The 13,157-nt window shown below is 44.6% G+C and overlaps 1 protein-coding gene across 5 annotated transcripts in view; it reads left to right on the top strand.

Moving 5' to 3' along the window:
- Positions 1 to 13,157, top strand: part of PALM2AKAP2 (PALM2 and AKAP2 fusion) — a 515,750-nt gene that overhangs the window by 129,747 nt on the left and 372,846 nt on the right. The window lies entirely within an intron of this gene.

The raw sequence follows: 13,157 nt of genomic DNA, 5'->3' as shown, positions 1-13,157 counted from the left end.
GCCTTCCGTGTGCTGTTCCCTCGCTCCGAATGCTCTTGCCTCAATGTTCTCGGGGCTCTGTCACTCACTCCATTCAGGTCTCTGATGGAGTGTCACTCCTTTATCTGCATACCGCTCTCTCTCCTCAGCGTGCTTCTCTTTGGAATATTTCTGAAGTTCAGTTCAGTTGCTCAGTCGTGTCCGACTCTTTGCGACCCTATGAACTGCAGCACACCAGGCCTCCCTGTCCATCACCAACTCCTGGAGTTTACCCAAACTCATGTCCATTGAGTCGGTGATGCCATCCAACCATCTCATCCTCTGTCGTCCCCTTCTCCTCCTGCCCTCAATCTTTCCCAGAATCAGGGTCTTTTCCAATGAGTCAGCTCTTCACGTGATGAGGCCAAAGCATTAGAGCTTCAGCATCAACATCAGTCCCTCCAATGAACACCCAGGACTGATCTCCTTTAGGATGGACTTAGATTGTAGATTTTTCTACTTTTAATGTCTCTCTCCCTTCCCTGGAATGGAAGTGCAGAAAGGCAGCTTCTTTGTCCCATTCTCTGCTGAACCCCAGCACTTGGGATGATGCCTGGGTATACAGTATGTGCCTAATACGTGTGCCCTTTCTATAAAGGAAGGAAGGAGAAAGATGGAAGAAGTTGACTTAGCACTCTCCCCCTTTTTGTGGTTGTTATCTGAGGTCTTAACCCTCAGAGAAAATAATATTCTAAGTACCTCAAAAGGAATCATTTCACCTCTTTTAAATGCATATTATTTATGCAGATAAATTCTCCCAACATTTAAATAGTCCCACACAGATACACTCTTCCAGCAGCATGAGCTTATTACCAGATATTATTGCATCTGCTACTTGGAGCTGTGTGACCAGAAGCTCTCTGTGACTCAGTGTGTACATCTGTAAGATGGGTATAATAATAGTGCTGCCTTCACAGGGCTGTGGTGAGGACTGTGTGTTTAGTTGCTCAGTCGTATCTGATTCTTTGTGACCCCATGGACTGTAGCTCACCAGGATCTTCTAGTGGATAGCTATTTCCTTCTCCAGGGGATCTTCCCGACCCAGGGATTGAACACCTATCTCTTGGGTCTCCTGCATTGGCAGGCAGAATCTTTACTGTTTGAGTCATTGTGAGGATTACACTTGTTAATGTTTCCGAAGCACTTACTAATAGAAGGGATTCAGGGACAAAGTATCACATTAGTGCTTATAAAAGATAAAAAAAACAAAAACAAACAAAAAACAAAAACAAAAAATCTTTTACATTCAAATTCAAACTGTTCTCTCCAATACTCCTTAGACCTTCATTTAATTTAGAAATAAACTTGGAAACTTTCAGCTTTTTGCTTAACTCAATCTGTTCCTGCTTTATTATTACTTGGGAAAATACTAGTTTGTACCCCTCCCTTAATAGATAGTGGTAAAACAGCAAAAGAGTATCTTTGCCCATTTTTTTCTCATCAGTGGTCATATTCTTACCAAATAAATGTTTCCTCTATAGACAAGGGCTGTTACAATGTTTTTTAAATAATAGGATTATCAAATTTAGGGCTTCACTTGCTCAGAGGGTAAGTGTGAAATCTCCAGGCTGCCTCCAAGCCTGTTGAAGTTCCTCTTGAAAGAAAATATCATTTGCCTGGCTTTCCAAGGGGCTGGAGTTTGAAACCTGACACCCATTTGTCCCTTGCCTGATTAGGTCACCACCCTGGAAAGGCTGCTTCCCCCTCATTAAGGAAAAGCTGGCTCCATTTATTTTGGCTCCAACTGACCTAACAGTGTCTTTAATTCAGCAATGGTCTGTTTTCCTTGGAGGCTGGAGAGGTTTTGGACCAAGCTTGAATTCTTGTGGGAAGTTCCAAAATGGAAGTCAGATGACTTCAGCCAGCAGTGGTGGAAGCGGGAAAGTGGGGCAGGCCTTTGGAAAGTGAATTTTGAATACTGGAGGTTTTTCATAAGATGCCTGACAGGATAGAGCCTAACCGTTTGAAGATGATACGGACAAACCATTTTATTAGTTTGTTCAAACTGATACCTGTTTTCTTTTTTTTATGGTTTCCACCTAGACTAGAAAACAGTTTCAACATGATTGTCGGAGGCAAGAAGGGATTGATAAGATGCTTACCCATACACAGATGCAAGACAAGCCCCTTCTGGGGGAGACCTGTGAAGGTCACTCTAGTTGTTCAGTGGCTCAGTTGTGTCTGACTCTTTGCAACCCCAGGGACTGCAGCACGCCAGGCCTTCCTGTCCTTCACTATCTCCCAGAGTTTGTTCGAACTCATGTCCATTGGGTTGATGATGCCATCCCACCATCTCGTCCTCTGTTGCCCCCTTCTCCTCCTACCGTCGATCTTTTCCAGCATCAGGGTCTTTTCCAGTGAGTGAGCTGGCTCTTCACATCATGTGGCCACTCTAGAAGGACTAAAGGCTGTATACACATTGGTCAGAGGAAGCCTTGAGCTGGGAGAAACATTGTGGAGGTAGCTCATGCCCACGTGGGGCCTCACTGGTGCCTGTGCCTTTTCTCTGCAGAAACTGTGGAAGGGAATTAAGGCAGGGCAGCTCTCAGTGTGGGGAACAGGTGGTCTGAACAGCCATTGGTGAGGGCAGGGGAGGGGAGAGGTGGTGGTGACAGGGCCGAGCAGGAGGGACCCAGACTTCCAGTCTCTTGCATTAATAACCATGTTGAACTTCCTGCCTCATAAAGCCACTCTCTCTCATCTCTTTCTTGCCTCTCCCCGATATTCTCGGTTCCAGAGACTCTTTTTTCGGTTTTGTTTTTTAACCAGAGGTCCATGGATCTTCTAAGAGTGTCCATGGAAGAATTTAAGGGGTTCCTGAAAGCTCAGAGATTATATACAAAATGTTGTAGGTGTGTTCATTGCCTTTAAATCCACAGTTCTTACCAGATCCTCAAAAGGACTCTGATCTGCCCTCCTGAGAAGCTTAGAATCACTTTCTAGATGGCAGCATAAATCACCCCCTAGGACACATTGCACTTTTGTCTCCTTCAGTCCCTCATGATAGGTGCAGAATTTGGCAAAGCCAAAACGTTCCAAAAAGGTTTGCACAGCATCAAAAGACCTTGGAGAGCCAACTCTAGAGGCAAGAAGCATGACTCCGGAGCTTTCATGAGTCAGTGCTGGTCTAGACTGAGGGCCGAATCGGCCATACCTGGGGTCTTAGCTTCGGCTGCTGTGAAAAATTATACAAATTTGTGGCTTAAACAACAAATGTTATTTCTTCCAGTTCTGGAGGAAGAAAGGTCCAAGATCAGGGTACTGAGATATTGGGTTCCTCTTGAGGGCCCTCTTCCTGGTTTGAGATGGCCATCTGCTTCCTGTGTCCTCATATGGTGGGATGAGAGAGAAAAGCAAGCTCTCTACTGTCTCTTCTTTAATCCCATCACGAGGGCTCCATTCCCATGACCTAATTATCTTCCAAAGGCTGCATCTCCATCACATTGGAGATTTGGGTTTCAACATTTGAATTTGGGAGCTAGGGCATGAATATAGCACCCTGTGATGGGCTGAACAAGTGACTTAGAATCTTTGCTTGGATACAAGCATATCTAGGTAAAAACACATCCAGAGTGACACAGATGGATGAATAAATAAGATTAGGTTCATGATTTTGAAACAGTACTCATGACCACCTTCAATATGTCAGGAGGTACATTACATGATGAATACATAACATCATGTGGGCTTTCCAGGTGGCTCAGCGGTAAGATATCCACTTTCAATGCAGGAGCTGCAGGTTCGATCCCTGGGTCAGGAAGATCCCCAGGAGGAGGGCATGGCTACCCACTCCAGTATTCTTGCCTGGAGAATCACATGGACAGAGGAGCCTGGCGGGCTACAGTCCATGGGGTCGCAAAGAGTCGGACAGGACTGAAGCAACTTAGCATGCATGCACATGGCATCACTGGATTATAATCACTTGATTTTATGATAATCTTGTAAGATGGATAGGAATGTCTTTCCCATTTTACAGACAGAGTAAGAGTAACTTAAGCTCAGAGAAGTCAAGTACATTTCTCAAGGTCATTAAGTGGTAGAATTGAGATGTAAGGTCCAGTTGGTCCAATCCATGCTTCCTGCCAACCTAGTAGCTTTGTTACATGCAAACAACCTTCGTAGTAGCTTGTAGGATGCTGATGAATCCGAGCTTTCCTTCAGGACTCTGATTTATCATTTTTAGAGTTAACCGAGAGAGGGACAAGTCAAGTAAATAATTTGCTAGTCACACACTCTGTTAGGAATTGGGAGGGATAACCACTTTTCCTTCCCAAAGGGACCACCATGCTTGCCCTGAGAGGGTGGGATTTCTGGACCGCTGTGGAGTTAACAAGAGGGGACTTGGGAAGTTAGAAGAGGGAGGGGGAGTCTGCATTCCAGGCATAGCTCATGGTATGAGAAAGTGCCAAATTTGGAATGGGACAAACAGATGAAGAAGGTGTCAAGTTCTCCGGGGAGGAGTAGGGGGACTGGAGGCTAGAAACAGGGTAAAGCTCTGACAAAGATGTACGGCGACTTCTGAGCCTGAAACAAAGGAGAACCATCCCGAACCCTAGGAGCCTCTCCTCCCCCATTCCAGCAAAGAGGAGTTCCACGCCAAAAGGGGACCGAGCTCCCGCTGGAAACAGACTGCCCGTCTACAGAGGGAGGTCGTCCATCCCAGCAGAGAGCTCTCCAGCCACAGGAAACGCCATCTCAATCTCCATGGCTTGTCCACTGGCAACAGATGGCTTCCCTAGGGCTTGACTTAGGAGCTAGAGGTGGAAAGTGAGGAGCTAGAGATGGAAAGAGAGGAACTGAGTGGGAAGAGGGGGAATCGTAAAGGACAGACAGGAGACGCCTGGATCCTAGCACTAGCATCAACAGTCTGACACCCAAATGTGGGTGCACAGCACTGAATCCAGCTCAGACCCTAGAAGGCAGCAGCCTCTCCATCCTCCACGCCCAGCCTAAGAAGGCTGTCCCCGGAGACAAAACGATGGGAGTAACATCAGCAGAGAATGCAGGCTCAGCTGTGCCTTGGACGTGGCTCTGCCAGCTGCTTTTCCCCAGGGGACAGACACGGCTCTCACTGGGGAGAAGCCTGGAAAGTGGCTGAGTGTCCATTTCCCAAAGGCCTGAGCCCAGGGCAGCTCAGGGAACTGCTTTCTCTGACGCAGGATCTGCAGTCTTGTTCGTGCTCACTCCCTCCTCAGCAGAACATAACACACGTTCCTTTGTCAAGTCAGCACAGGCTCCATCCTCGGAGCCTCCCTGAGGGGCTCTCCCCACCCCCAGAGCTCCTGGCTCCCAGTCAAGCAGACGCCTCTGCATCAACTCTTTTTCCACCCCCACCTCCCCAAGTATGCCATTCCCTCTTGTGGGATAAATTTAGCTCTGAATGAATGAGAGAGGAGGGCACAGTCATGTAAACACGGACCAGGTAGCTTTCCAATCTAAGTTTGACACACACACAGATGGCAGAAAAGATTCAAGTATTCCTGGTTCCTTCTTTCTGCTGCTTCTACCACATGCTCAGACCCTGTGTCGTATTCTCTGCATTCCGAAAAGCTAATTAAATATGTAGATCAGGATGTGAACCATTTGACTGGATAAAGCAGAACTCACTTGAGTGATTGAGGAACATTAAGGAGTCAAAGAGAGCCTTGGGTTGCATTGGACATTTTCATTTACTGATTTGATGGTCGTAGAAACTCATCAGACACTTGGAAGCTTCTTTTGTCTTATCTATTAGCCGAGTCTTCTCTCCTGGTGGCCGAGCCTGTGGCTGCTAGAGAATGTTCCAGTCTTAAAGACATCGCCTCGCCCCACCTGCCGCCACCCCACTGACCAGTCCTTACCTCTCTGAGTTCCTGGCTTCCAAGGCATCGCTTTGACTGTTGTCCTTGCCCCTCTGAGAGCATTTCTAGTTCTTAAGGCATGTTCTCATTCATAAGTTCCTTTCATCCCTATAAGAACCTTGTGTGGTAGTTAGCTATCTCTTACCCAGTGTACAAATAGAAAACTTCAGCTCAGAGCAGTTAAGTGACTCTTCTGAGGTCACACAGTAAGTGGCGGAGTTAGGATTAGGACCTAGTGTTGAGATTTTGTCTGGGTGCTCTTCCAGTTCTACCTTGAGCTGTTCTGAGGAAAGGCTGTCTGTCCATGATGCCCCAGCTGGAAGGATTATACTGGGTAAGGAGCAGTTTTTTGTTGTTGTTGAAGTATAGTTGATTTACAATGCTGTGTAAATTTCTGGAGTGATTCAGTTATATGTATGCACATGTACATGCATGCATATAAATGTACTTTTTCAGATTATTTTACATTATAGGTTATTGAATGATATTGAATATCTTAAAGTTTCCTGTACAAGGTCCTATACAGTAGGACCTTGTTGTTAATCTACTTTATATATAGTAGTTTGTATCTGCTAATCCCAAACTCCTAATGTATCCCCCCTCTTTTCCCCTTTGGTAATTATAAATTTTTTCTTCGTGAGTCTGTTTCTGTTTCATAAATATATTCATTTCTATCATTTTTTTGATTCCACATATTAGTGATATATGATATTTGATATTTTTCTTCCTCTGACTTCCTTCACTTAGTATGATAATCTCTAGGTCCATCCATGTTGCTACAAATGACATTATTTCATTCTTTTTTATGGCTGAGTAATTTTCCATTGTGGGCTTCCCAGGTGGTTCAGGGGTAAAGCATATGCCTTCTAATGCAGGAGATGTGAGTTCAGTCTCTGGATTGGGAAGATCCCCTGGAGAAGGAAATGGCAACCCACTCCAGTAATCTTGCCTGGGAAATCCCATGGACAGAGGAACCTGGCAGGCTACAGTCCATGGGGTCACAAAAGAGTCAGACATGACTTAGCAACTGCTGCTGCTGCTGCTAAGTCGCTTCAGTTGTGTCCAACTCTGTGCGACCCCATAGATGGCAGCCCATCAGGCTCCACCGTCCCTGGGATTCTCCAGGCAAGAACACTGGAGTGGGTTGCCATTTCCTTTTCCAATGCATGAAAGTGAAAAGTGAAAGTGAAATGGCTCAATCATGTCCGACTCTTAGCAACCCCATGGACTGCAGCCCACCAGGCTCCTCCGTCCATACAACAACAACATTCTGCTGTATGTAGATGTGTGTATCTGTGTGTGTGTATATATATATATGTGCCACGTCTTTATCCATTCATCTGTCAAAGTATATCTTAGGTTGTTTCGATATCTTGGCTATTGTGAATAATGCTACTATGAACATTGAGGAAGGCGTGTATCTCTTCAAATTAGAGTTTTCGCCAGATATATGCCCAGGAGTGGGATTGCCGGATCATATAGTAACTTTAATTTTAGTTTTTATTTTTTAAGGAACCTCCATACTGTTTTCCATAGTGGCTACGCAAATTGACATTGCCACATGCAGGGTAGGAGGGTTCCCTCTTCTCCATGCCCTCAGGAAGGAGCAGTTTTTGAGACTTTCTGGCTATTACCTCTTGGTGAGAACAGCTCTAAGGGGGCCAAACGCAAGCTGAACCCATTTTGCCAGTGTATGGAAGGTGGGCAACGGCAGGGGGCAGGCGGCATGCAGGATTGAATCGCTGGACATTCCAAAGGGCATCAGAGGGGCTCAGCATACATAAGTGGTAGGAGCTGAAGCTCGGCTTTCCCAATTTCATTATTCATTCCCCAAACAGGAGGGCACACAGGATTTAACTGATAGGTCGCTGTCCCTGCACAGACAACCCCCCAGAAAATCTCTCTCTTGTCAGCAGTGCTGACTTGCCGGATGAGTACGGTGTGATCACATCACGGTTAACAATGAAAGTGTCGATGGCCAACAGTGCAAAACAGGATTCGAAGCTGACGGGGCACTTCATGCTCATTGTTCTAGGGCAAACTAGACTGGCCCCTAAGCTCTCTGAGAAGCCCGTGATCTGATTGTGTCCACTGGCATCAGACAGCCAGATGGGCCTTCCCAAAGAGTTTTCCCCTTTGTAGCTAATTCACTCCTAAACCTTGAATCATTTCCACCAAGGAGCACCTTTATTATGTGGGCATGTAGCTTTCTTCCTAAACACTCCGCTCCCTAAGCTTTTCTTTCCATCTTTTCCTTGGACTTAATCCGTGTCCTCTTAAGTATTCCCTTGTCATTCCTTCTTATTTATAATTATTAAATTGATTCACTCCAAAAGATCAGGCTGTAGGTGTCTATGAATTGTTAACGGAGAGCCTGGTAATGAAATTTCTAGGCAATAAATGACACAGAGCAGAATCCTTCCTCTTAAAAGGTGAAAGAGAAGTACCTATTTATGTGGGGGACTTAAAGACTATTGATAGTTCACCCCTTTTCTTTGTAAAAACAAAAACAAACCAAGCTAACATAAAAGGGTAGATACAATCAAGTCACTTACTTGATGTGGTCTGTGACGGCGTTAATGAAGTGGCAATTGGGTTGAATAATTAGGACCTGCCATCACTGGAGCACCAACTGTGGTCAGTCTTGTGAATTTTCAATCTATCTTGATTCCCTGCAATATCCCTATGAGGTTAGAGTTGTTATCTTCCATTACAGATGAGGATATTGAGCTAAGGGAATTCAATTTGTGCCACTGGTCAGTCCAAGTACTGGGATTCTAACTTGTCTTTATAGCTCATCCCTTTTCTCTGTGTCATACCCACCTCCTAATCCCACTTTTCAAAATGTTTATCAACATCTGAATGTCCCAGCAAGGTGAAGGTGGGATGACCCCTAACCGTCCAGATCTTGTTCCTCTATGCTCTCCTTATAGCCCCTGGTTTCTTCCAGAAATTCACAGTGTTGATCAGCTGACGTTGCCAAGGCTCATGCTGCTGTTCATGGGGTCGCAAAGAGCTGGACATGACTTAGTGACTGAACAACAGTTGCCAAGGCTAGCCCGGAGAAAAGGAAGCCATCAAACGGAAGTTCTACTGTTCATTTCTGGATGGATTTCCAGGTGCTCATTGTGATTCTTCTATGTAGAGAGCTTCGACAGTCTATGCTTTAAGTGACATCCAGCCTAGTTTATTTCCCACACTGGAGCTCTGTTTTCTAACTTCTTTCTCTTTCTTGCACGATGGGGACTCTCTCTATGGATCTGTCATTTGAATCCCATTGAGAAAAACATCACATACTTGAAATCCCATCAACTTCCCCAAATTGTTCACAACCACAGGAGCCAAAAGGGCTCTCAGCACCATTCCCCGCCTTTTGATTCTGTGCAGCCATATGTTTTGAATGACCATGTATTCTCACAGATCTTAGGCAAAAGATAGCTGATACAAATACAAGCAGTTTGGACCACCTGGCATTCCTTTGAAAATTACTTTTGTCAAAGGAAAGCTTCAGGTTACTCCGAAGTTTCACACTCTTAGCTTCTGTTCAGCAAAACTTTAACTCATTCAGTGGGTCTTGGCGAGTCATTTCCCTCTCAGTTTTCAGAACTCCTGTTTTCCCCACAGAGAATAGGCTGTGATCGTCTGTGGTTCCCAAAGGACTCATGCCCTAAAATAGATTCTGCAGTTTTTATTACCAAAGCATCTATTTTGCAAATTGAGCATTCTGTGTTCTCTCCATACAATGCTTTGCAATACAGCATCTATCAGAAAAACCATTAAACAATAGGGGTAGTGCTTATGCGATGTGGCTTAATGTCCCAGCAAGAACTAGTGATTTGTTACACCCATTATGCACCCATTGTAGTAGATCTTTTGAGATTTCAAATGTGTGGAGGGCAAAAAGTCACCCATATTAGCACTAAACTAGGAATTCTTTGTAATACCAAAGCCATTGCCTCATGTCTAGTATAGAATGACTACACAATAGAAGTTTATGAAAGAAGTGGTACAACTTGGGTTATAAATGTCTGTGTTGATAATGGGTTTGATGATTTTAAAATGCTAAAATTTAGAGATTTGAGGGGAGACGTGCTGGAAGAGGAGAAAATGTTTTCCCTCTACTCTTCACGTGTCTTCCTGTTCCACTTAGAGTTCTTAGTCACAAGCAACAGAAACTGATTTGACTTGCTAGGAGCAGAGAAAGTGCATTTATCACGTAGTTAGAAGAATAGCTGGGAAGATGAGAAGAGGCTTGAGCAATGGGCAGGACCAAAGATGAGCAGAAGCCTGAGAGAATTCTCTAATGCTGTGTCTTCAAGGCCCTTGGCCAGTGCACATACCTCACAACCTGGATTGCATGCCATGTCATAACTTCCAGGGACCTGGGAAGCAAGGCATGTCCCAGCTTCTATGTTGGGAATTGGCTCTGACTCTCTCTATGGCTTGTGATATGGGAATTCCCCTAAAGATGGAAAGGGCTTCACAAATTGGGCAGCCAAAAAATAAGGAAGAGTCTGCTACATTTCCACCTGGACATGTCCCCAGGGTCGAGCATTCTGAATTTCTTCTCCCCTTTGACTTTTTGCCATAGCTACTTTGACAGTCCTCAACACTTAGGGAACATGACCGCTGCATATCTTCGGTCCCAGGCAGTTGAAAGCCACTGAGGAAGTAAACACAATTGGTCAAAGAGTCTTCTATCTATTCCTAGTAAACCCAATTAGTACAATGATTCATCCCTAACCCCTACCTCACCCCATAGATATTTAATTCTATACATGTATCCAGAGAAATGTGACCCAGGAGATTCTGATGCATACTTCTGATCAAGAATCATGTCTTAATTTCCCCCATATCTCACAGTTTCTTTTATAAACCATTTCTATTTCTCCCACCTATCTCAACCAAAGACACTTCCATCAGCTGAGGAAACTAGGCTTCCGATATATGCTCACTCAGCTTCTCTCTCCTTCAACTAAAATGTCTTCACCTTTATTCACTCCATCTTTTGTCCTCTTTCATTTTCCCTTCTTTCCAAGGCTAACCTGGCCACCAGGGCTTGTTTGAATGTCCTCTGATCTAATCTGAGACCGAACACTTATCTCCCCTTTTGACTATGTCTTTGGTCTCACTTCCCTGATGCCTAATTCCCTTTGATTCTGAAACATTCAAGTCTCACCTCATCTGACAACCTCTAACTTGCCTTTGCTTCCCATAGACCACCTCCAGTTCTCCTCAACACCCTCATCTTCCATATCCAAAGATCTTCAAGGAGTATTTTGTACTCAAGGATGCTCCTTTCCCACCTCTCATTCATTCTCAACTCTCTGTCGCTGCTTACAGGCTCACCCTGTACACATACACAGCTCTTTCCATGTCACCCATGGTTTCCTGGCTGCCCAAGGCTCTTCTTAGTCTGCATCATTTTTTTTTTAAACCTCCCCAAACCGTCTGACCCTGTCGAGAAACCTTTTTTCCCCATTGTGATTTTTCGTGGAAACATCCATCTTGATTTTTGCTTCTCATTCTCAGATGACACTTCCTCAGCCTCCTTTGCTGGGCTTTCTCTTCTTGTGTTTGTTCTGTTTCTCACTCTGGCCATTCACATCTCTTGAGCTAGAACCACAACGCAGATGACAGCCAGATGCATGCTCCCAATCCCGATTCTTCTACCTTGAGATGCAAAGCTTTCAAACTGGTCACTTCCCAAAGGTGCCTAAACCCTTTGGGGGCTTAGGATCTCACCTTCCGTCATGCCTTTAAAAAAATTTATCATAGCAAAATATACATAACATAAAGCTGATCATTTAAGAGTACGGTTCAGTGACATTAGGTCCATTCACATCGTTGTGTTCTTCGAATTCTTTAATATCTGTATCACTGGAGGGGAAAGGACCACTTATTCACCACTGAGGCTTGCCTCCCCTTCATATGACTGGCTGAGCCTGGTGGTTATGAATGTGGGCTCTGGAGGGTCTGAGCTGAGCTAAAATCCCAGCTCCGTGACTCTGACTGAGTCCTTCAACCTCTCTGGTCTCACTTTGCTCATCTTGTTATTCTCTGCTCTAGCTGGGTACACAGTCACTCTGCTGAAGTAATAACAGCTTTGTTTATCTGTGAGCAAACACCCTCAAAAGACTTGTACTCTAGAGCTGGCGCTGGAAGTAAAGAGAAAATGCACCGTTTGAAGAAAGTGATGGGTCTTAGCCAGAAAGAAGAATATATATATTCTGGATATACTGGAGAGGGATGTCAAATCTGGTGTTGGCTTGGATTTATGACCCAAACAGCTCCACCGATGCCTGTTATGAAAAGAAAGGGAAAACAATCAATCAGTTAGTTAAACTGCTTCAGTCTTTGGGCAGAGTAGTAATTGCTCTTCAAGTGACAGGTGAAACCTCCCTGAACGTTGAAAAGGTGATTTAGTAGAAATTGTAAGAATTTTCCCAGGAAAGAGGTCATTTAGAGAAATTTGATGTGCATACTTTTAAAAATTCCTGAAGTCTTGCATTTATCGGATCAAGCACCTGAATAGGTCACATTGGTTTCTCCCCCACCCTACCCTCTTCATATTTATTTCATTTTATGGAGAAAAGTTTGCTTTTGAATGTTGGAAATTCTAGCAGCCTCCTCCTGGATGGTAAGAGGTATTTTGTTTGTTTTTACCTTTTATTTCCTTTTAGACTGGAGCTTCTCCATCTCTCATATCCAGCCCAGGGCCTGGCATAAAGGATGCACTTTAGTACTGTCTCCTGTTTCAGTAAACTGAAAATGAAAGTTGCTCAGCTATGTCCGACTCTTTGGGACCCGGTGGACTATACCGTCCATGGAATTCTCCAGACCAGAATACTGGAGTGGGTAGCCATTGCCTTCTCCAGGGGATCTTCCCAATCCAGGGGTTGAACCCAGGGCTCCCGTTTTAGTAAAGAAGAAGTAAAATATTTTAGTGACCAGATCCTGCTCTTCCTTTCAGTTACAATTCTCCGTGTTTCAGCCCAGAACATTGCAGGATAATGTTAAGAACAGATTGCCCTTTACAAAGCACCTTTATATACTTTATCTCATTCAGCACTTCCCTTTTCAGATGAGGAAACAGAGGTTCAGAGTGGTTAAGTGACTTGCCCAAGGCTTTACAGCTATTAAGTGGTCAAACCAGGCCAAGGAAGCACCTGTAACTACAAAATTTGCACCTACTAACCCTTGGTTGTCTTTCTAACCCACATTTGACCCCAAAGAGGGATGGCCTATGTTCAGCTGTACGCTGTCCTTGGCCAACTTGACCGCTGTGGATCCTGCCAT

The sequence above is a fragment of the Ovis aries genome, chromosome 2 (assembly GCF_016772045.2).
Source record: "Ovis aries strain OAR_USU_Benz2616 breed Rambouillet chromosome 2, ARS-UI_Ramb_v3.0, whole genome shotgun sequence".
NCBI lineage: Eukaryota > Metazoa > Chordata > Mammalia > Artiodactyla > Bovidae > Ovis > Ovis aries.
Note: the sequence above shows the minus strand (reverse complement) of the source record. Positions and strands in the feature narration are given on the sequence as shown.